Source organism: Haematobia irritans, chromosome 5, assembly GCF_050003625.1.
Source record: "Haematobia irritans isolate KBUSLIRL chromosome 5, ASM5000362v1, whole genome shotgun sequence".
Lineage (NCBI taxonomy): Eukaryota > Metazoa > Arthropoda > Insecta > Diptera > Muscidae > Haematobia > Haematobia irritans.
In genome coordinates, this window is record NC_134401.1 from 166,178,061 (window position 1) to 166,199,516 (window position 21,456).

The following is a 21,456-nucleotide window of genomic DNA, read 5'->3' on the forward strand; positions in this document are numbered from 1 at the left end:
GAGGAGTGTATACAAGTGTGTGTGTGTAATGTGCCAAAACTCTGTAAAGAATCAAAATCAAATTTAAAATCATTTCCAGACCCAAACTGCAGCTTCCTTTTACGAAATCAATGCAAAAACAACTACAATAACAGCGACAGTAGCAAAAAGACAAACGACAACCACATCCACCATGAAGTATTTAATCCTTAGAAGACAGTATAACAAAGACAACAAAAACTATTGCTGCCAAAGGTCTGAAAAACATGCCACATAAAACCTCATTTACACTCCTTATGCTTTGTATAATGTGTGTAGAGGGGGCTACACTGACTATCTCCCACATACAGAGAGCAAGAATCTTCTTATTCTCGCACTCTCTCTCTCTTATTCTCCACCCATACTTAATAGTATTGCCATGCCCATATCATAGCCTTTTTGAAAAGCCAAAGATAATGACTTTTTAACAAAGACCGAATAAAAGAAGCCAGAAGACTGGTAGAAAAGTGAGTTGAAGGGACAAATAAGGGGTGGGGGAGTTATGAAGGGTTAGATGGCTCAGCTCGATGCCATCATAGTGGTGGTATGTGGTTGATGTTGGCATAAGTCAACAAATGAAAATCATTTTATTGCCTTAATATATTAAATTTAATAGCAAAGAAAAATGTTGCTACTGCTCACTCAATACTAACAGAAAGACAGACGAGATTTTTTTATTCTCTTCCATTGTAACTAAATCTAAGAGAAGGGCAGGGTAGGGAGAATGCGAGAACAATAGCTAATGTTGATAATGAGCTAAACGACCAATCATGATAATTACGCACAGTGGAGTTTCAAAGAGATAACATATGATTTGGTAATCGTATAATAAAAGATATTTGCTTTCTAATTTAGATATGTGGAAAATGGGTTCTAGTAAATTCTGTATTTTTATATATATTTTCCGGAGATATTTCACGGGTCCCAGGGCTAAATTCTCTTTCATCAATGAGTAGAGCATTATTATATTTTCACTTTCATAATAAAGGATAATATAACTGATAACACTAGTTTACACTCAAAATGTACACTTGATAAAAATCAAATTTTCTTATATATTTTGAGCTGCTGAATTCGAAAAAAAAAATGTTTAAAAATTTCTTATGGAACAGTTTTTGAGAAGTCCCGTTATTTTTAAATTTTCGCTCTTTTTCACTAAACACAATATATCTTGAGTTAGATTTTAATGTCCGTTGTTGGTACTTAAATGAAAGGTAATAAGATGACGATGACTAAACACAATATATCTCGAGTTAGATTTTAATGTCCGTTGTTGGTACTTAAATGAAAGGTAATAAGATGACGAATAATCGTGTGTAATTTGATCTCTGATAAGTTAAGTGGTTCAAAAAATATCAATGCGAAAAAAAAATAAACAGAGTATTATATTGAAGAGAAGTTTCATTAAAATGGAGTTAACGAAAATTGTTCATTTATATTATAAAATATTTCGTTATTAATTAAAGAATTCGAAATTGTGTAGTTAGGTTAATCTTTTATTACTAATTATTTATTATTTATTTATTTATTATTATTATTTATTTATTACTCTTATTTACATTCATTACACCCACAGAGGAATATGATCACCTCAATCATGTTTTAAGAGCAAAATGTTATTTTTGTACGGGGAACATGTAACATTTTTATCGCAACAATGTTATTTTCTCAGAGATTATGTATCTGATTTCGGCAACCATGTAGATTTTAGGCGAGAAAATAACATTTTTGGCGACAAACATGTTTCATGTTCTCCGTCTAAAAATAACATTTTGCTCTTGAAACATGTTTGGGGTGATCATATTCTTTCTCTGCGTGTACAATTTTCTTACTTGATCTGACAATATTTCATTTAAAATTGCTACTCACTATAGCCCACTGTGCTAATACTGTATTTCATAGATGGAATGTTGGTGTTGACATTTCTACCACCCTCTATTTCACATCATCATGGAATGGGATGCGTTTGTCTTTTTTGCCAGTACCTAGTTAACCTTATTAAAAGGTGAGTTGAATGTTAACTATTTTGTTATACAGGCTCTTAAGAGCATTGCCATCCTTTCACCCAAACATCTCCATCTTTATCATCCACAAAAGCATCACCACATCACCGATGACTATGCAAGTATCCTTATAAGCAATATGTTTACAAATACTAACTTAATTTCGTAGGAGTATGGGTTATAGTTAAAAATAAAAACTCTTTTTCCCCCATATAGAAGCTGAGAGAGAGCAAAAATATATGTGTGTGTGTGGTGGGGAGATATATAAATCTTTAGTGTTGGGGAAAATTTTCCTATATCCTTTTTGTTGGCCTATGTAATGGTATTGGTTATATAGCAAATTTCTATATCCAATGAAATGTTGCCACAAGAGCGCATGTCTTTCCCCACCATATAAACACCGAGAGTTAGAGAGCTCAAAAAACCGTTATATTCAAAGGAGAACACACCATGAAATGAGGTCAGAGATAGGTGCGAATATAGGATTCATTCAATATTGTGTTAGCTAAACTTGAAAATCAATGTGAGAATGTGTTGGAAATTAATTCATTTATTTATTGTAATTAAATTTATTAGAGCTTATTATGAGAGGGAGCGAGTATGCCACAAAAACTTTGTCTGTGTGATATAGAACTAAAAAAAGGCAAAGTATATATAAATAGCAAATGAAATGAAGGATTTTTCTGTTGCACTTTTATATTTTCCTAGAATTTTTATTTATATATAAAATAGAATATTGACGAATTTTTTTCAATAATAACGTTGGTTAAAATTAAATTAATTAACGTTGACAAATTTATACACAAATTAGTTATAATGATTTAATAAATTCTTATTTTCTAGAAAATATTGTAGAATTTCTTAAAATTTTTAAATTTTATCACAAATGCGCCCATCTGAAATTTCTTATGGTGATAAAGACATTTTTTGCAATTTTTTACTCAAATTTTTTTCTTCAAACTAAGATTTCTTCTGAAAGAAATAATTGTGTCTAATAATTTTTTTGAATTTATTGAAAAATATTTTTTTTTATATTTGTGATATGGGCATTTATAATACAGTTTAGTTCAAATTTACTAAAATGTTCCTTCCTGTTCACTGTTTATTGAGTGTACATATCAATAATGCTGCCTACACTTAAAAAAAAGTGAACCCCCCATTTCACTAAAGCCAATTTAACTTTATTTCAGTTCATGGAATTATTATGTTTGGCGAAAGTTTCTTTTACTCCAATAATTTTTTGCGTACGTTAGTTAATCGAACTTAAAAACGTTTAAAATTATAAACAAATGAGCATAAATATTTACTAAAATAGTATTTCTCAAAAAATTGTTCATTATTTCTTTAAATTTTCAAATTTTACCACAAATGCCTTCATCTTGAACTTCGTATGGCACAAAAACATTCTCCAACTTTTTCCATCAAACTACAAAATTTTCTTTAACAAGTGAAAAAAAAATATTTATGTTTAATAAATTTTCTTGAATTTGTTGAAAAATATTTATTTGTTTTTGTGATATCGGCTTGATGTCAATGTTTGCAATACTGTTTAACTAAATTTTTCTAAAAATAATTTAAATTTTCTAAAATTAATCAACATTTTTTCTTCGTGGTGGGTTCACTGTTTTTTTTTCAGTGTGTGGAAATTTTAACACGGTTCAACACGGGTTATGAAACTATCATTATATTACATAAATAATACAAATAAGGCAATTAATTATTAAATTTATTTAAATTCAATTATTCGTTATTCTAATTAAACGTAAATACAAAACGAATATTATATTTATATGCATACATAATTCCATAGAAACTTAAATTGGCAATTGATTCCAATTCTAAAGAGTATTTGTGATGAAGAGACAGAGAGAGAAAGATATTGAGATAAAGAAAATAACGATCAAATTAAATTATACCTACAGAGCAGGGTTGCCATTTTGGTTCGATCAGACAAAAATTGGCCCAAAAAAATTATTAAATTTTAAATTTGGTTGATTTTGGTCCATTTTCGTCAAATCGGTAATTTTTCAACATTTTTAAAATTTTGACAAAATTTTCTGTAGAAATAAAATTTTGACAAAAATTTCTATAGAAATAAAATTTTAACAAAATTTTCTATAGAAATAAAATTTTGCCAAAATTTTGTACAGAAATAAACTTTAAAACATTTTTGTATAGATACAAAATTTTGCAAAAATTTTGTAGAAATTTTATATGGAAATAAAATTTTGTGATAACTTTTTATAGAAAAAACACTTTGACTAACTTTTCTATAGAAATGGAATTTTGACAAAATTTCCTAAAGAAATGAAATTTTGACAAAATTTTCTATAGAAATAAAATTTTGACAAAATTTTCTATAGAAATAAAATTTGGACAAAATTTCTATAGAAATAAAATTTGGACAACATTTTCTATAGAAATAACATTTTGACAAAGTTTTTTATAGAAATAAAATTTTGACAAAATTTTCTATTGAAATAAAATTTTGACAAAATTTTCTATTGAAATAAATTTTTGACAAAATTTTCTATTGAAATAAATTTTTGACAAAATTTTCTATAGAAATAACATTTTGACAAAATTTTCTATAGAAATAAAATTTTAACAAAATTTTCTATAGAAATAAAATTTTGACAAAATTGTGTAAAAAAATTTTGTATAGATACAAAATTTTGTAGAAATTTTATATAGAAATAAAATTTGGTGATAGCTTTCTATAGAAATAAAATTTTGACTAACTTTTATATAGAAATGGAATTTTGATAAAATTTCCTAAAGAAATGAAATTTTGACCAAATTTTCTATAGAAATAAAATTTTGACAAAATTTTCTATAGAAATAAAATTTTGACAAAATTTTCTATAGAAATAAAATTTTGACAAAATTTTCTATAGAAATAAAATTTTGATAAAACTTTCTATAGAAATAAAATTTTGACAAAATTTTGTACAGAAATAAACTTAAAAAAAAGATTTTTAGATAGAAAATTATGCAAACATTTTCTAAAATTTTTATATAGAAATAAAATTTTGCCATAACTTTCTATAAAAATAAAATTTTGACTATCTTTTCTATAGAAATGGAATTTTAACAAAATTTCCAAAAGAAATAAAATTTTGGCAAAATTTTCTATAGAAATAAAATTTTGACAAAATTTTGTACAGAAATAAACTTAAAAAAAATTTTATAGATACAAAATTATGCAAAAATTTTCTAAAAATTTTATATAGAAATAAAATTTTGCCATAACTTTCTATAGATATAACATTTTGACTATCCTTTTTATAGAAATGGAATTTTGACTATCTTTTCTATAGAATTGGAATTGTGACAAAATTTCCAAAAGAAATAAAATTTTGACAAAAATTTCTATAGAAATAAAATTTTGACAAAATTTTCTATAGAAATAAAATTTTAACAAAATTTTCTATAGAAATAAAATTTTGACAAAATTTTGTACAGAAATAAACTTAAAAAAAAAAAAAATTGTATAGATACAAAATTATCCAAAAATGTTCTAAAAATTTTATATAGAAATAAAATTTTGCCATAACTTTCTATAGAAATAAAATTTTGACTATCTTTTCTATAGAAATGGGATTTTGACAAAATTTCCAAAAGAAATAAAATTTTGACAAAATTTCCAAAAGAAATAAAATTTTCACAAAATTTTCTATAGAAATAAAATTTGGACAAAATTTTCTATAGAAATAAAATTTGGACAAAATTTTCTATAGAAATAAAATTTTGGAAAACTTTTTAATTATTTTTTATTTTTTTTAACTTTTAAATTATATTAATTTAGTTTGGGAAAATGGTCCGCTGGTACGAATTTTGGTCCAATTTTGGAAAAATGATGGTCCAAAATAAAAATTCATGGTGGCAACGCTGTTACAGAGATTCAGATTAAATGAGACAGAGAGAAATAAGACAACAAAGAAAGGGAAATTATCAAAACAAATGATTTTAATTACATGTAGTGTTAATGATAATTCAGGGTGGCTGATATCGGCTTGATTTTCAGAGTTTGCAATACTGTTTAGTTAAAATTTTCTAAAAATTTTCTAAAAAAATGTTCTTCCTGGTGGGTTCACAGTTTTTTTTTTCAGTGTACGGAGAATTTAACGCAGTTCAACCTAATATACAAATAAACCTTACAAATGTTCGCGATGTATATAAAATGTAGATCCCTTAGCATAGAATATTCCAAAAATGACCATTTAATCGTAAAACGATGTTTACATACACATTACCCGTTAATCCAACTGATCTCATATTCTTCCAGGAAATTCATCACAATAACCTAAATACAAAAGGACATTGCGGTCATGTATGGACTTGTTGTGGCAATTACATAAGAACCTGGCACCATGACAAGGCGCTAATTTGTGAAAACTTGCACAATTTCTTTATGCTCTTGACACAAACAAACCTCGACGAACAAAAGGTACTCGACTCAAGGAAACGGACATACAAAGGAAACAATGACAATATGTCCTCGAAAAAGAAACAATCATTAATTTTGACAGCTGTCATGTTAATGACGCCATAAAATGCTAGAGCAATATCAACCAACTTGTGTCATCAGCAATGACATAGTCTATCATGATGTTGGTATGTAAGAGCCATGCGGTTACTTAAGCCACTGTTAATCATGCGCTATAACTCAAGAGATTAAAGCGAGAGAGAGCAAAAATATGAGCAGGTTCTTTTGAACTAGTGTGAGAGTCTCTTGTTTATTTAGGATAGTTTAGCTATGATTATGGTGATGATTTCATTGAGCAACATTCTTAGTTCATACTTTGGCCTTAGCTCAATGGTTTAATATAGAGCTCCGTATTCATTTATTTGAGACCAGTCAAAAAAAAAAAAAAAAAAGAGAGAGCTTACCCCAACCTTAGGGGCTTTAACTACCTAAAGTAGGCTTCTAGCTAAGGATACCTGGCCTGGTTTCGCCTCTTTTCAAGATTTATGTCTAATGAGTTCTAGATCTTATAGCCAAGGCAAGGCCTCTGATGCTTATTTCAGCCAAGAGCAGCTAATCGTTGATCAATATTTCTATACTTTCAGTTTCCCTTGTCCCAGCAAGACAAGGTTGGATAATCGTTCAAGATGATTTTGCATTTTTTGGACTGACGTATTTTTATTTTCAGACACTGGCTGGTCGCCGCTGTAGCCTTTAATTGACCTCATTAAAATTATTGATGGTCCTAAAATAGTTGATAGTCGTCCTTTAGATGCTAGTTGATAACAGAAGGAACAAGCCTTATGTTTTGCTGCGCTGTATCTTTAATGTTCCGCTTAATGTTTGTTGCTCAAGTATCGAATTACTTTAAAAGCAATTTAAAGAGATTATGACTTGTCCATTTTGTTTATATTTAGTTTATCGGCTTTTAGGGCTAATGCTAACAAGGCCATTTCAAAATATGATTTCCAAAGGAATTATCCTCCATTAGACATTGATGGAGGGGATAAGGAGTTTATAATTATTATATATTCGAAGAATTGTAGAAATGCCATAGCAATATCTTGGAATATAGTAGCAAAAGTAGAGAAGAGTAGAGAAGGGAGATAAATTATTATTATTATTTTTTTTAATTTCAATCAAATGTAATTTTTAAACCTTAAAACCCACAAAACCAATGATCGCAGATTAATGAAAGAATTGATTATGGTATTTTTTCTACATTTAATAAATAAAACTATTAAGAGAGTTTACGATAAACTTTATTTAATCATTATTTAAAAGTTATTTTAATTAAACGCAAATACAAAACGAACTTTATATTTAAATTCATATATAAGTCCACAAAAATTTAAAATTGCAGTTAATTCCAATTCTAAAGAGTAATTGTGATAAAGAGAGAGATTGAGATAAAGAGAATATTGATCAAATTATACTTACAGAGGTTAAAATTAAAAGTGACAGAGAGAATTAAAATAAACAAGTATATACAGCAGTAAGTTCGGCCGGGCCGAATCTTAAATACTCACCACCATGAACCAAATATTAGGGTTTCCTTTGAAATTTCAGGAGGGCTTGAGGACACTTCCCGAAGATAAATTTAAAGATTTCACCTATGAGGACTATATCAGATTCTGGATTTATAAGAACCATTTTTGTTTGAGTTTTAGAGGAATCATTAACATCTCTTGTAAGTGTGCAAGAAAATTATAAAATAACGTCTTGATTTGAAATCTTAAATCTGTAGAAGCAAAATCTGGAAAATTTACATTGAGTTTCAAGCAATTTTCATGATCAGTGCGCCTTCCACACCCTCAAATGGACTGATAAAAACTTAATCCGAATCAGAATATTTACAATTTCAGGCAAATCAGATAAAAACTACGGTTTCTACAAACCCAAGGAGTTAAATCGGGAGATCGTTCTTATGGGGGCTATACTAAAATATGGACCGATACTCACCGTTTTCGGCACACCTCTTTATGGCCCGAAAATACCTCTAGATTTCCAATTTCAGGCAAATAGGATAAAAACTTCGGATTCTAGAAGCCCAAGAAATAAAATCGGGATATCGGTCTATATGGGGGCTATACCAAAACATTGAACGATACGGACCATTTTCGGTACACCTTTTGATGGTGCTCAAGTACCTCTAGATTTTCAATTTCAGGCAAATTGGATAAAAACTATGGTTTCTATAAGCCCAAGACCCCAAATCGGGAGGTCGGTTTATATGGGGACCATACCAAAACATGGACCGATACTCACAATTTTTGACACACGTATTTGTGGTCCTACAATACCTCTAGATTTCCAATTTCAGGTAAATTGGATAAAAACTGCAGTTTCTATAAGCCCAAGAAATAAAATCGGGAGATCGGTCTATATGGGAGCTATACCAAAACATGGACCGATACTCACCATTTTTGGCACACCTCTTTATGGTCATAAATTACCTCTAGATTTCAAATTTCAAATTGGATAAAAACTACGATTGGATAAAAACTACGATTTCTATAAGCCCAAGACCCCAAATCGGGAGGTCTGTTTATATGGGGACTATATCAAAACCTGGACCGATATAGCCCATCTTCGAACTTGACCTGCCTGCAGACAAAAGACGAGTTTGTGCATAATTTCAGCACGATTGCTTCATTATTGAAGACTGTAGCGTGATTACAACAGACAGGCAGGCGGACAGGCGGATAGACGGACATCGTTATATCGTCTTAGAATTTCTCCCTGATCAAGAATATATATACTTTATATAGTCGGAAATCGATATTTCGATGTGTTACAAACGGAATGACAAACTTATTATACCCCCGTCACCATTCTATGGTGGTGGGTATAAAAAGAAAGAGAAATGTTAAACACAAATGATTTTAATTACATGTAGTGTTAATGCTAATACAGGGTGGTTGATATGTAATGCAACTAAGTAAAATTGTACCTATTTTTGTTTTCTTAAATGTTATTGCTCAAAAGCAAACCATTTCGGTAACAACAAAACTTTTTTTATTAAGGTTAGATTTTTCCAATTATGGCCTTCATATGACCGAGGGAACCATAATACGCACTCAAAAAAAAGTGAACCCTCTGTTTCACTAAAGTCAATTTAACTTTCCTTTAAGTTTCCTTTACTCTAATAATTGTTTACATAGGTTAGTTAAATTAACTAAAAACGTACTTCGTACTATATAGTTAATTATTTCTTGAGCTTCGTATGGCACTAAAGACATTCTTGCCATTTTGAACTCCAATTTTTTTCCTCCAAACTACAAAATATTCTTTAGCAAGTAAAAAAAAAAATAATTATGTTTAATAAATTTTCTTGAATTGATGTTAGCGTTTGTAATACTGTTTGGTTAACATTTTCTAAGACTAATTTAAATTTTCTAAAAGTAACGAACATTTTTCTTCCTGCACTGAAAAAACAGTGAATCTACAAGGAAGAAAACATTTAGCAAATTTTAGAAAATTTTTAATATTTTTAGAAAATTTGAACTAAGCAGTATTACAAACGCTGACATCACGTCACTTTTTTTGAGTGTGGTGGTTTCACTATTTTTTCAGTGCGCTGCATGAAAGTGGATCCATTCCCGGCGAAGCGCCGTCTTTGATATTTTTTAGTGCCAAGATTACTCTCCAAAATGTCGCTGCGCAAAAGTCCAACGAATTGAGTTCCGAAGATTTTGGGAGCCATTGTGCGGTAAAAATAATGCGAGGAACCTTCTTTTTAAGACATTCTTGGTAGACGCGTGATTAATGCGAGTCCGGTTGGAAGGTCCATGCTCAGCGACCAAAATGTTTGTCTGTTCAGGGCTTCAGTATTGTGTTTAGGGCATTTTCCCGAACATATTCGGCATTTATTCCGTAAGGAAAGGTAAAATTCATTGGATCCAAGTAAAGGCTGTGTGATTATATTTTTAAGTGCACACAAAAAAATTTTTTCTGATTCAAACACGAAATTAATTGATCCAATTAATTTTTTAATTGAAATGTCTTCAATCACAGAACTGATAGTATCAATTAAAAAAATTAATTGGCAGTCAATTAAAAAATTATTGGATCAATTAATTTCGTGTTTGAATCAGAAATTTTTTTTTTGTGTGCACTTAAAAATATAATCACACAGCCTTTACTTGGATCCAATGAATTTTACCTTTCCTTACGGAATAAATGCCGAATATGTTCGGGAAAATGCCCTAAACACAATACTGAAGCCCTGAACAGACAAACATTAATTGATACTATTAATTTGTGTGATTGATTTTTATTTCAATTAAAAAATTTGTTGATTCAATTAAATTTTTAATTGAATATTTTTTAAAACTCAATTAAGATTTTAATTGGAAAAATGTTCGTGAATTTTTTTTCTGTGTGGCCTGTATGGGATACAAGTAAATTAAATTACTAAAATAAAAGATTTTTATCGAAGATCTGTATACAAGTTTGTAAGTACACACAAAAATTTTTTTTTGATTTCAATCACGAAAATCGCGGATTCAATCATTTTTTTAATTGAAATGTCTTCAATCACGAAAATGATAGTATCAATCACCCATTTTGATTGAAAACCACAACGATTTTTAATTAAAAATTTAGTTGACTTTTGTCACGGAATCAATTAATTGTGTGATTGAATCAATTAAAAACGTGATTGATTTTTAACACAAAATTCAATCACAGTTTTACTTGAATCAATTAAAATTTTAATTAATTTCGCGACAAAAATCAATCAACTATTTGATTCATTCAATTAAATAAATAATTGAAATTGGCTATAAATTTCGGTCAAAAAATTTATATATTGCGACCCCAAAATCGTATTTAGTTTTATTTGAAATAAAAGAAAATATGTGTTTCTTATAAAACATATTTAATATTTTATTATTTTTTGAATTATGTAATAGGCAAATAAATTTGGTTCTTGTCATTTGTGTTTTGTTCTAACATAACTTACAAATACAATTACTATCAATAACAACTATAGGGTGAAAAAATTAATTATATAAATCATTATCTTCCTTAAATTAATAACCATGTTAGCATGTTCCTTCTAATATGTAGATGCGCCTAGATTTCCAATAAATCAGCAGCCTGTAAGCTAAATTAGTTTTTCTGAAAGTAAACAGAATAATTCGAATTTAATTTTGTTCAAATAAAAATGTTAATTTTGTTAAACATTACCTTCATAGAATATCAAGTTCAATTCTTAGTTCCAGGTTGCAGATTTATAATCTTCTTTTGCAGTTGTAGTCTTTTAGCATAAAAAGGTGTATTAAGGAGCTCGGAAATTTAATTTTAGTAACAATTCCTTTCCAAAATTTCCGCACATTAAAATCGTCTATTAAAATTTGAACCAATCAAAGACAAAAATAATGGGAAAGCAATGTAATATTTGGTATTATATTGATGATACTTTGCAAATTCTGGAAATAGAAAAAAATATAAATGGAAAATACAAATTTTTATTATTTTCGGATATTTTTCATATTTTTACATCCAAAAGAAAGAACTTTTTTACCATTACATAATTCAGCTCATTAGTTTATATACCAGATATACTGCTCTCTACTTGGGTTCAAACTGAAAAAGGCAGGTAAAACAAAAATGCAATTTAATGCCAACGCCACTTCGCAACTTCAAGGAGAATCTTCCAGCAAACCCATACCGCTCTTGGTTTTAAGAAAACTAGAAGCGAAAAAAATTTATAATTTTAAAAGATCAGTTCGGTAAACAATTTTTGATTGCAAACATATTCTTATATATATGATAAAATGATAGAGTTGATGGGATTGATTGGTCAATTTCACGAAATAAAATTGGTCACTAAAAGAAATGAATAAAAAATATATATTATTTTAGTCCGCTTCAATGGAAAACGGTATTCACATTTCACAATTTCTTACCTTCAATAAACGTACACAGTCTTACACAAGTTTACATACCCTTGAGTTTTTAACCTTCTAACTATACATGTTTCTTGTTGTTGTTTATAAACCACGCCAAAAAAATTTTCTTAAAAATTAACAAATACTTTGTTTTTAAAATTATTTTACAAAAATTAAAGGATGTATATGCATAGTTTATAATATTTTATGATTTAAAGAAAATACAAATTCTTTAATCGTATGTAAACTTATGTGAGACTGTGTAGATTGTTTTCCATTTTTACAATACCACAAACACAGGTAATTTCAAATGCGTTCTCTCATATATTTTTTTCAAACTTTTACCACGTGGCCGTTTGTTGTTGCACACTTTATTTATTTCAACCCTTTGCTATGATTTGTTGTTGCGTTCAAAATATTTATGCACACATTTTGAATGCAGCAGACAGAATGTCGCCAATCATGTTTTTCAATTTACGCGAAAAACAAAAACTCAACCGTTCGTTACGAGTTACTTCCACAGACTGATCTCTCCATCATACATTGTTGAATACTATACCCATTCTCTTGTTCTCTTTTTGCTCTTTCCATTGCTCAACATTATTCAGTTTCAATCACAAAGGTGATTGGATCAATCACATGTGTAATTGGAAACGGAAAAAATTTCAATCACGTTTGTAATTGAAAATTATTTCCGAATTGATTAACAAATTGATTGAATCAATTAATATTTTAATTGGAAACGTAACAAATATCAATCATTTTTTTAATTGGTTTTTATTTGGATTTGATTAAATAATTAATTGAATCAATTAACATATTAATTGAATCCGTTTCCAAATTCAATTAAGTGTTTAATTGAAAAGATTTTGGTGATAATTTTTTGTGTGTATGTAAGGTGTTGTCTTAATATCTGTTTGTTTCTATAGCACAGAACCAGTACCAAACTTCTGAACTGATGGTCAATCCTTTGAATCCAAAGGTGACCAAATTGATATAAATATTTCCCCTAATGATCCCATTAAGAAATATTCTACAATCTACTATAAATTATTATCCTACGTATCGTGGGTTCAAACCCAGTTTCAACCAAACACCAAAAAGTTTTTCAGCGGTGGATTATACCACCTCAGTGATGGCTGGTGACAATTCTGAGTGTTTCAAAACTTTTCTAAATGGTTTCACTGCAATGTGGAACGCCTTTCGGACTCGGCAATCAAAAGGAGGTCCCTTGTCATTGAGCTTCACATAGAATCGGGCAGCACTCAGTGATAAGAGAGAAGTTCACCACTGTGGTATCACAATGGATTGAATAGTCTAAGTGAGCCTGAAATATCGGGCTGCCACTATACCTAACCTATCCAACTAACATATCATGAATTCCATAGAAACTCCTTCTATATCAATACGTGTCACTCAATTCTTTTTTAATTTCTAGGGAAAAGTACCTTTTTGATGGACTAATCCGAAAGGTATACCTTAAAACTTATAGGGAAGTTTAACAGACTGATATATAAACAAAATTTCTGAGGGTCTTAAGCAAAGTGGAAAATTATTTGGATATTTTAGGTTAAGTTTTGCAATTAACCCGGAGCTCCCATGTGTACGTTGGACAAAAGATGACGAAGCAATTTAATGTAATGGTTAATGTAATTTCTTCGTCTTCTTTGTTCAAGAATCTCAACTCTAACAAGTACACCAATTGTAAATAAAAATATATTAATTTATATTAAATGAATTTTAACTTGTTTCGTTTAGTTTATTAAATTTTAGCTATTTAAGTTAAAGGTTATTGTGGCAGCCCGATTTGATTCAGGCTCTCTTAGAATGTTTAGGCCATTTTGATATTTATTAACTATTTAATTTTTTATATTATACATTTATATATTATAATTTTATTTAGATGTAGCTTCCTAAGATATCTCAGCCATTTTTTACAAATCTAAACATCACCGTTAATCTCCTATCCAATGATGACGAAAACCTCTAACTGAGTAGGTCTTCAATAAGATAAAATGTAGAGAATTCACTGGATTTTATAGCTTTCCTTACTTGTTAGCTTTAAATGGCTTGAAGGCAATATATTCCAGATGAACATATCTTAAGTTTTAATACTCCTTGTGTGCCTTATTCAAAATTTTGTTATAATACTCCGCTTATGGAAAAAGTAAAATTCTGGACCAACACTAAGATGTAAGATGTAAATCGCCTAGTTGAGTACTGTACCTAAAACGAATAATAACATTGATCATATATTTAAGTAGTATACGGATTTCCGAATACAATTCACAGGATTTTCATTAAGGGGGATGAACAGTTTGGGTGACTTAAAAGAAAACAGTAGCTAACCAATGTAACCTGCGATTAAAATTTATTCGCAATCCTATACCTGCCTCATATGAGCGACGATTTAAATTTCTAACCATTCTTAAAATAACATGAATTAAACTAGATTTTCCTGAAATCGTACTAGGACTATCAATTTAAATAGTCTATGTTAAACAAATCTCGTTGAGAGCTCTATACTCTTAAACTCTCTCAAATTATGTTAAATACTAAGAGTACCAGATGAAGTGGAAGATTTTAGGCTATAGAGGTTCTAGAGGAATCGGGAGATCATGCAAGTGGCATGAGCGACAATTTGTAAACCTCCAAGACCTCCAGATGAAATAGGTGATGATGGATTTTATTTAAAGAGTAGATCAAATATTTGCACTTGTGGGAGTTTGTAGGCAATTTATTGGAGAATTTAAATCTTCTCTCCTAAATCGGCAAGTTTTAATTTAATTATCTTATTTTATTCTCATCGAAAAGGGTATACAATCTATTTGAGAATTTATATAACCTCTTCTCAATCGGCGAGTTTTAATTTAATTCTCTTATTTTACCCTCATAGAAAAGAGTATACATCTCTTATCTTATAAACCTTAAGATCATATGGTTAAGTTAACACTGTTAAGTTAACCCTCTAATGTCCAAGCCTTCATTTAATAAGGAAGCTTTTAGTAAAAAACACCTTAAGACAACAAAAATGGGCAAAATAAAAAGAAAACTTATTTGAAAGTATTCAAGAAGCTTTGCAGCATATACTGAATTTTACCGTATAAATTGTTCTTGCTCAGTTCTCTTGCTTTTGTGTCGTTAACATTGAAAATTTAATCAGCTGGCAAAAAATTGTGGCATTAGAGGGTTAACAGTACCTATGATCATGGTTCTGCCTTAATACTACATGATAAGAGCACTTAGGTCCATTTAATTGAAAGCTTGTTTAATATTCCGAAAAGCCAAAATTGAGGACAGTTTGAAAGATAGTCTGTTGTAATGAAGTAAGTGTGCGGCCCTATAAAAGGAAACTTGGGTTTGTACAAGTTCTGCAATAATTAAAAGTCATACTATGTGAGAGGAATTTTGGGATAATTCTACATCGAAAGAATATCAACAAAATTTTCCTAATTACGATTTTAATTGAATTTTTAAGGCTATTCATTTAAAAATGAAATTCATCTACTATTTTTTAATTAAAACAAAAATCAATCAGTAAAATTAATTTTATCACTCAATTTTTGATTGGACGCATAGTGGTTCCAAATCGCTTAGCAATAATTCTGCATCTTTTGAACGGATAAAGATATCAACATAATTTTGTCTTTGTGTTGTAAGCTGAAGTGTGTTCCCCTATGCTTGCTAGTCCTGACCCTAGAATCCGGACTTTGACTTGCTTCAAATTTTGCACAAGAAATACGATTAGTAATATAGTGAAGAGTGGTGGAAATCGGTTCAGATTTTTAATTTTGATTTTTATTGCTTTTTGTGTGAAAATTATTCTTAAGAAATATTCCGAAAACTCGAATCAAAAATCCCCAAAACTGCCAAAGTGGGGGCATATGTTGGAAAGCGTCATTTTTTGTAATTTGTATATTTCTCAGGTGTTTACCGTAGACCTTTAACAGTTAGTTAGTGGACACATGAGGTTTTTTGGAATAGGGATTGGATTAGCAATCGGTGCTTTTCCCAAAAGAGAATTTTTTAAAATATTTTATTTCTTTAAATTTCGGATATTAGGATGATCTTCTATAAGAAACTAGCAAAAAAAATTGGGAGAAGTCTAGAAAAAAATGGTCAAAATTCGGTATATTTTGAAATTGCACAGAGAAGCAAAATTTTTTTTCGACGTTCCAACGGGACCAGTACCATTGCACTCATAATGCGTTCACCAAGAACAACTTAAAAAGGAGGTTCCTAACTGATATTTCTCCTGCATAATGGCCCAATATTGTCAGGCCATTTGTGGACCTTAGATATTAAAAAAACCTCTAAATTGTTCTAGAGTTTTTTCAAAAACCCCCAAAAATTTTAGGAATGTAAATAGATACAAATGCCTTTCCAAATTTTATAGAAAAAAAGCCTGTATGGATACAAGTACACAAAATATGTATATCAATATATAAAGTTTTTAAATCGAATTAATTAAAAATATATAAGTGACAATTCGGTTTATAATGTAGAAAAGTTAACAAAATAAAATTCTGTAAATATATGCATGTATTATTCGCCAAAAATAGTCAAAAGTTTCCAAATATTCTGCATTGGCAGTGTCCAAATTGTTGGAAGTAAATATTTTTTTTAATTTTTTCTTCAAATTCATGCCCAAATTGTTCCAAATTTGATTGAGTATTGATTTACTTTATAAGGTGTAGGTTATTTTTCACCCCAAAAAATCCCCACAAACGAGGAGAAAAACCACCTAAATTGGGGGGAACCCCCCCAACCAGGCAACACTGCAATGGCCGCCAAAATCTTTGGATCTCAATCTGTTGGACGTTTGCACCTAGGGCATTTTGGAGACGTTTGCACCTAGGGCATTTTGGAGAGTAGAATTGGAGCTTAAAAATACCAACGTGTCGATCATTTCATGGATATGGGCCCCATGAAAATTAGCCCCAAAACCCTAAATGAAATAGGACTCCACAAAATTATTTAAAACCAAAAAAAAAACAACACCAAATTTTTATATTTTTTGGGGAATAATTTATTTTTATTTTTAAGGCTCGTTTGTATTATGAAAATAAACCCCATTATTTCAAATGATAATAAACACCAATGTCCTTTTTGGTATTGAGCTTCATTATGGCATGGGTCCTATTTTCTGATTCTGAGATTTGGGAATAATAGCAACTAAATGAAATAGGACCCCACAAAATTATTTAAAACCAAAAAAAAACAACACCAAATTTTTATGTTTTTTTGGGGAGTAATTTTTTTTTATTTTTAATATTATGAAAATAAACCCCATTATTTCAAATGAAAATAAACACCAATGTCCTTTTTGGGATTGAGCTTCATTATGGCATGGGTCCTATTTTCTCATTCTGAGATTTGGGAATAATAGCAACTAAATGAAATAGGACCCCACAAAATTATTTAAAACCAAAAAACAACACCAAATTTGTATGTTTTTTGGTGGGATAATTTATTTTTATATTTAAGGCTCGTTTGTATTATGAAAATAAACCCCATTATTTCAAATGAAAATAAATACCACTGCCCTTTTTGGGATTGATCTTCATTATGGCATGGGTCCTATTTTCTCATTCTGAGATTTGGGAATAATAGCAACTCTACACACTTTTGTTGTTCCGAATAGCATTGTAACGCATCCGACTTGAGTCTTGCGTGAAGTATAAAACCTTCTCCAACACAGAAGAAAATTTCACAAAAGTTTTTCCAATTAAAATTTTAATTGAATTTTAAAAAATATTCAATTAAAAATTTGATTAATTCAACAAATTGTTTGATTGAAACAAAAATCAATCACAATTAATTTTTTAATTGGATCAAATAATTTTTTCATTGACTTTCGATTAACTTTTTAATTGATACTATCATTTCTGTGATTGAAGACATTTCAATTAAAAAAATAATTGGATCAATTAATTTCGTGATTGAATCAGAAAAAAAATTTTGTGTGTATTGCACAGAGTAACACATGTGTCATTTTTGAAACTTCAAATTTTTTGATTTTTGAAACTTCATATTTTTCATCAGTTACGGTTCATTTTCACTCGGTCTTTTAAATCGAAAAATGATTTAAAAGAGTCCAATTTTTTTGGGGTCGATTCTCATATTTCGGTCGCATTTTGTTGGACCTCATTTTTATGGGGATCACATTTATTAAGAAGTGTCGCCCCATATTAGTGTCCCTGTTTCATTTGGGTTTTGGGGCTCATTTTCCTAGGGCACATTTTCATACAGCCGGCCATTTGAAGGCTATAATTTATATCAAAGGTAACCAGTTCGAATAAATCGAAACTGATTCAAAAATATTATTTTTTTGTACAAAAAATTAAAAAGGTCTTCCCAAAATAAAGCGCCTTACTTGGTTGCATTACATATCAGCCACCTTGTGCATTTTATTTTTCGATGGTTTGTTTTTGCAGTGTTTTTGATATTGTCATGTTGAGGACTTTGTCCAACAAGACCGCTGTGGTCAGCCGGATGGCCATATTGAACGTTGTGATATAGACACACACATAGCAGAGATGGCGCCCAACGTGGGGTCTTAATTGTTTAAAACATGTGTTTTCAATATTTTGCATGTCCTTACATATAAATTGCATAATCTATATATATAAAATTCAATCTATGTTTGTTTATTTGTTTGTTTGTTTGTTTGTATGTACCGAGTTGGCTCCGAAACGATTTACTTGAAACTTTCAGAGATCGTAGGGGGCGTTCATGTGGTGAAAATAGGGTACCTCATTTTTTGACACCTGGTCGCGGAGGGGGACCTCCCCCTTGTCGGAATTTTTGAAAATTGGACCAAAGTTGACCGATTTGGTTGAAATTTTCGTTGAAGATTGGGGTTGGCATCTAGACAAAGGTCCGCTACTTTTTATTTCGATATTTGGGGGCGGAGGGGGGCCTCTCCTTTGTTCGACTTTTTTTATAGTACAGTGAAAAAACTAAAATTCTCTAAATTATCTGAGATTTACAGAGAACATGTGGTGAGGTTATGGAATTAATATGGGGTACCCGATGATTTCATATGTGGATGGGGAGGGGGACTTCCCCCTTGCCCTACTTTTTGAAACTTGGAACAAAATTATGCGATTTGCTTGAAATGTTCATTGAATGTTGGGGTTGGCATGTAGACAAAAATCCGCTACATTATTTTTCGATATTTGGTCGGGGAGGGGGACCACCCCTTTGCCCAAATTTTTTTTGGAAAGTTCAAACAAAACTAAATTTCGCCGACTGAAATTTTACAGAAAAAATGGGTTACGAAATTTATATCAGGTTCCTGATTTTTTAATAAAAATAAAAGGACATAGGGAGACATCCGCTTCTCTTAAGTACATACAGAGAAACAATTAAACTTTACCGAGTTACTTGAAATTTACAGAGGACTGGGGAGAGATCGTAACCTCCGTCAACCGTAATAGTTGATACCTGATTTTGTGATATTTGGACGGAAGAGAGGCCGCCCCTTTAGGCTTATAATTTGCTTGACATTTTCTGGGACGTTTACAAAAGATACGCTAAATCACTTTTCGATATTTGGTCGGGGAGGAGGTCCTCCTCTAAAACTACAAAAAAAATTAAGTTTTCTTGAAATTTACAAAGGCAGTGGGGGAAGGTTATGAACGAAGAGGCAACCTTCCTTGCCCCACACTTGAAGGAAAGTTTCAAGAATTTTCAGGGAAGGTTAGGGGTGTCGATATTGTATCGGGGAAAGTGACGTCCCTTTAAAACAATAGAGCAAAATTTAAACATCTCCGATCTACTTGAAATTTACAGGGACGTGGCAGGAGGTGATTATATTTATACATAATTTTTAAATTACTATATGATTTTTCGATATCTGGTTGGGGAAGGGGAAAATTGAAATAAACTTTACCGATTTACTTCGATAGAATTTATAGGGACCATTGAGTAGTTGCGAAATTAATATAGGGTACGTGATAGTCCGATATCAGGTCGGAGTGGAGCGAAGGTGGGGAGAGGGTTCCCTTTTGTCCGTTTTTTTTTTTCTTAAATTGAAAGTAGAGGGTTGTCCGTAAATGGGAACTCGGTACATAATTTTATGATTTTTGCACAGGCTTCTGCCAGACTTCTTCTTAGTCTTCTTTTTAGTAAAGAGAGGGTTCCCTTTTGTCCGTTTTTTTTTCTTAAGTTGAAAGAAGAGGGTTGTCCGTAAATGGGAACTCGGTACATAATTTTATGATTTTTGTACAGGCTTCTGCCAGACTTCTTTTTAGTAAAGAACTTAAATTTACATGAAATTGGCAGCCAACGTAGAGAGTGCATCATTTTCCAACATTTTAGCAAATGTTAATGTGGTAAAATTTTTTACTACTTTTCCTTTTCCCGATTTATTGGATGGGAAACAGTAATTCTTTGTATGTTATTATAATATAGTGCTTAATTTTCAGATATGTTGAGGAGAAGGATACCTTTCCTTGACAAACCCCACTTAAAATTCACAAGAAATATAGAAGATTGTCCAACTACTTGAATACAGAACATTATTAAAAAAATTTGGAGGAAAGGGTACACCCTCTCCCGCCGTATTTGTACCAATAAACGAAAAATCAAGTAGTCCGATTTGTTTAAAAGAATTGAAATCTTTTCGAATTTGTTTTCAGCACGAAGGATATAGTTGACTAAGTTAATGCAAAATGTTCCTCCAAATACGCTTCGGAAGGCGCAGCGAAGCGGGCCGAGTTACGCTATCTTTTATATAAAGTGCATTTTTTTCAGTGTGGTAAGTAGTTTGATACGGTTCATGGATATATTGTTCAAAGGTAGATTTTTTCCATATGGGGAATATGACCTAGATTTCGTAAATCATCACATATAACTATCATAGCCGATATTTTAGATTAAAATAGGCAAATTAATCATACGGCATACACCTGTTCTCATGGTCTAAACTATAACCTGATATGGCTTACTTATACATTATCTAAAATTATCTGAAACTCAAGGTTATTTAAAAACAGATCCCATAACGTATTTAATTTAATCAATGAACTTAGAGGAAAAATACTCTAGAAAATCCCATCCCAAG

General features: G+C 30.3%; 1 long non-coding RNA gene across 1 annotated transcript; it reads right to left on the reverse strand.

Moving 5' to 3' along the window:
- Positions 1–11,430: 11,430 nt before the first annotated feature.
- LOC142241579 (uncharacterized) lies at positions 11,431–12,891 on the reverse strand. Its single transcript, XR_012723704.1, has 4 exons — positions 12,732–12,891; positions 12,020–12,186; positions 11,683–11,924; positions 11,431–11,613 (listed from the first exon to the last, which is right to left on the reverse strand). It is a non-coding gene; the product is annotated as an uncharacterized LOC142241579 (long non-coding RNA).
- Positions 12,892–21,456: the final 8,565 nt, after the last annotated feature.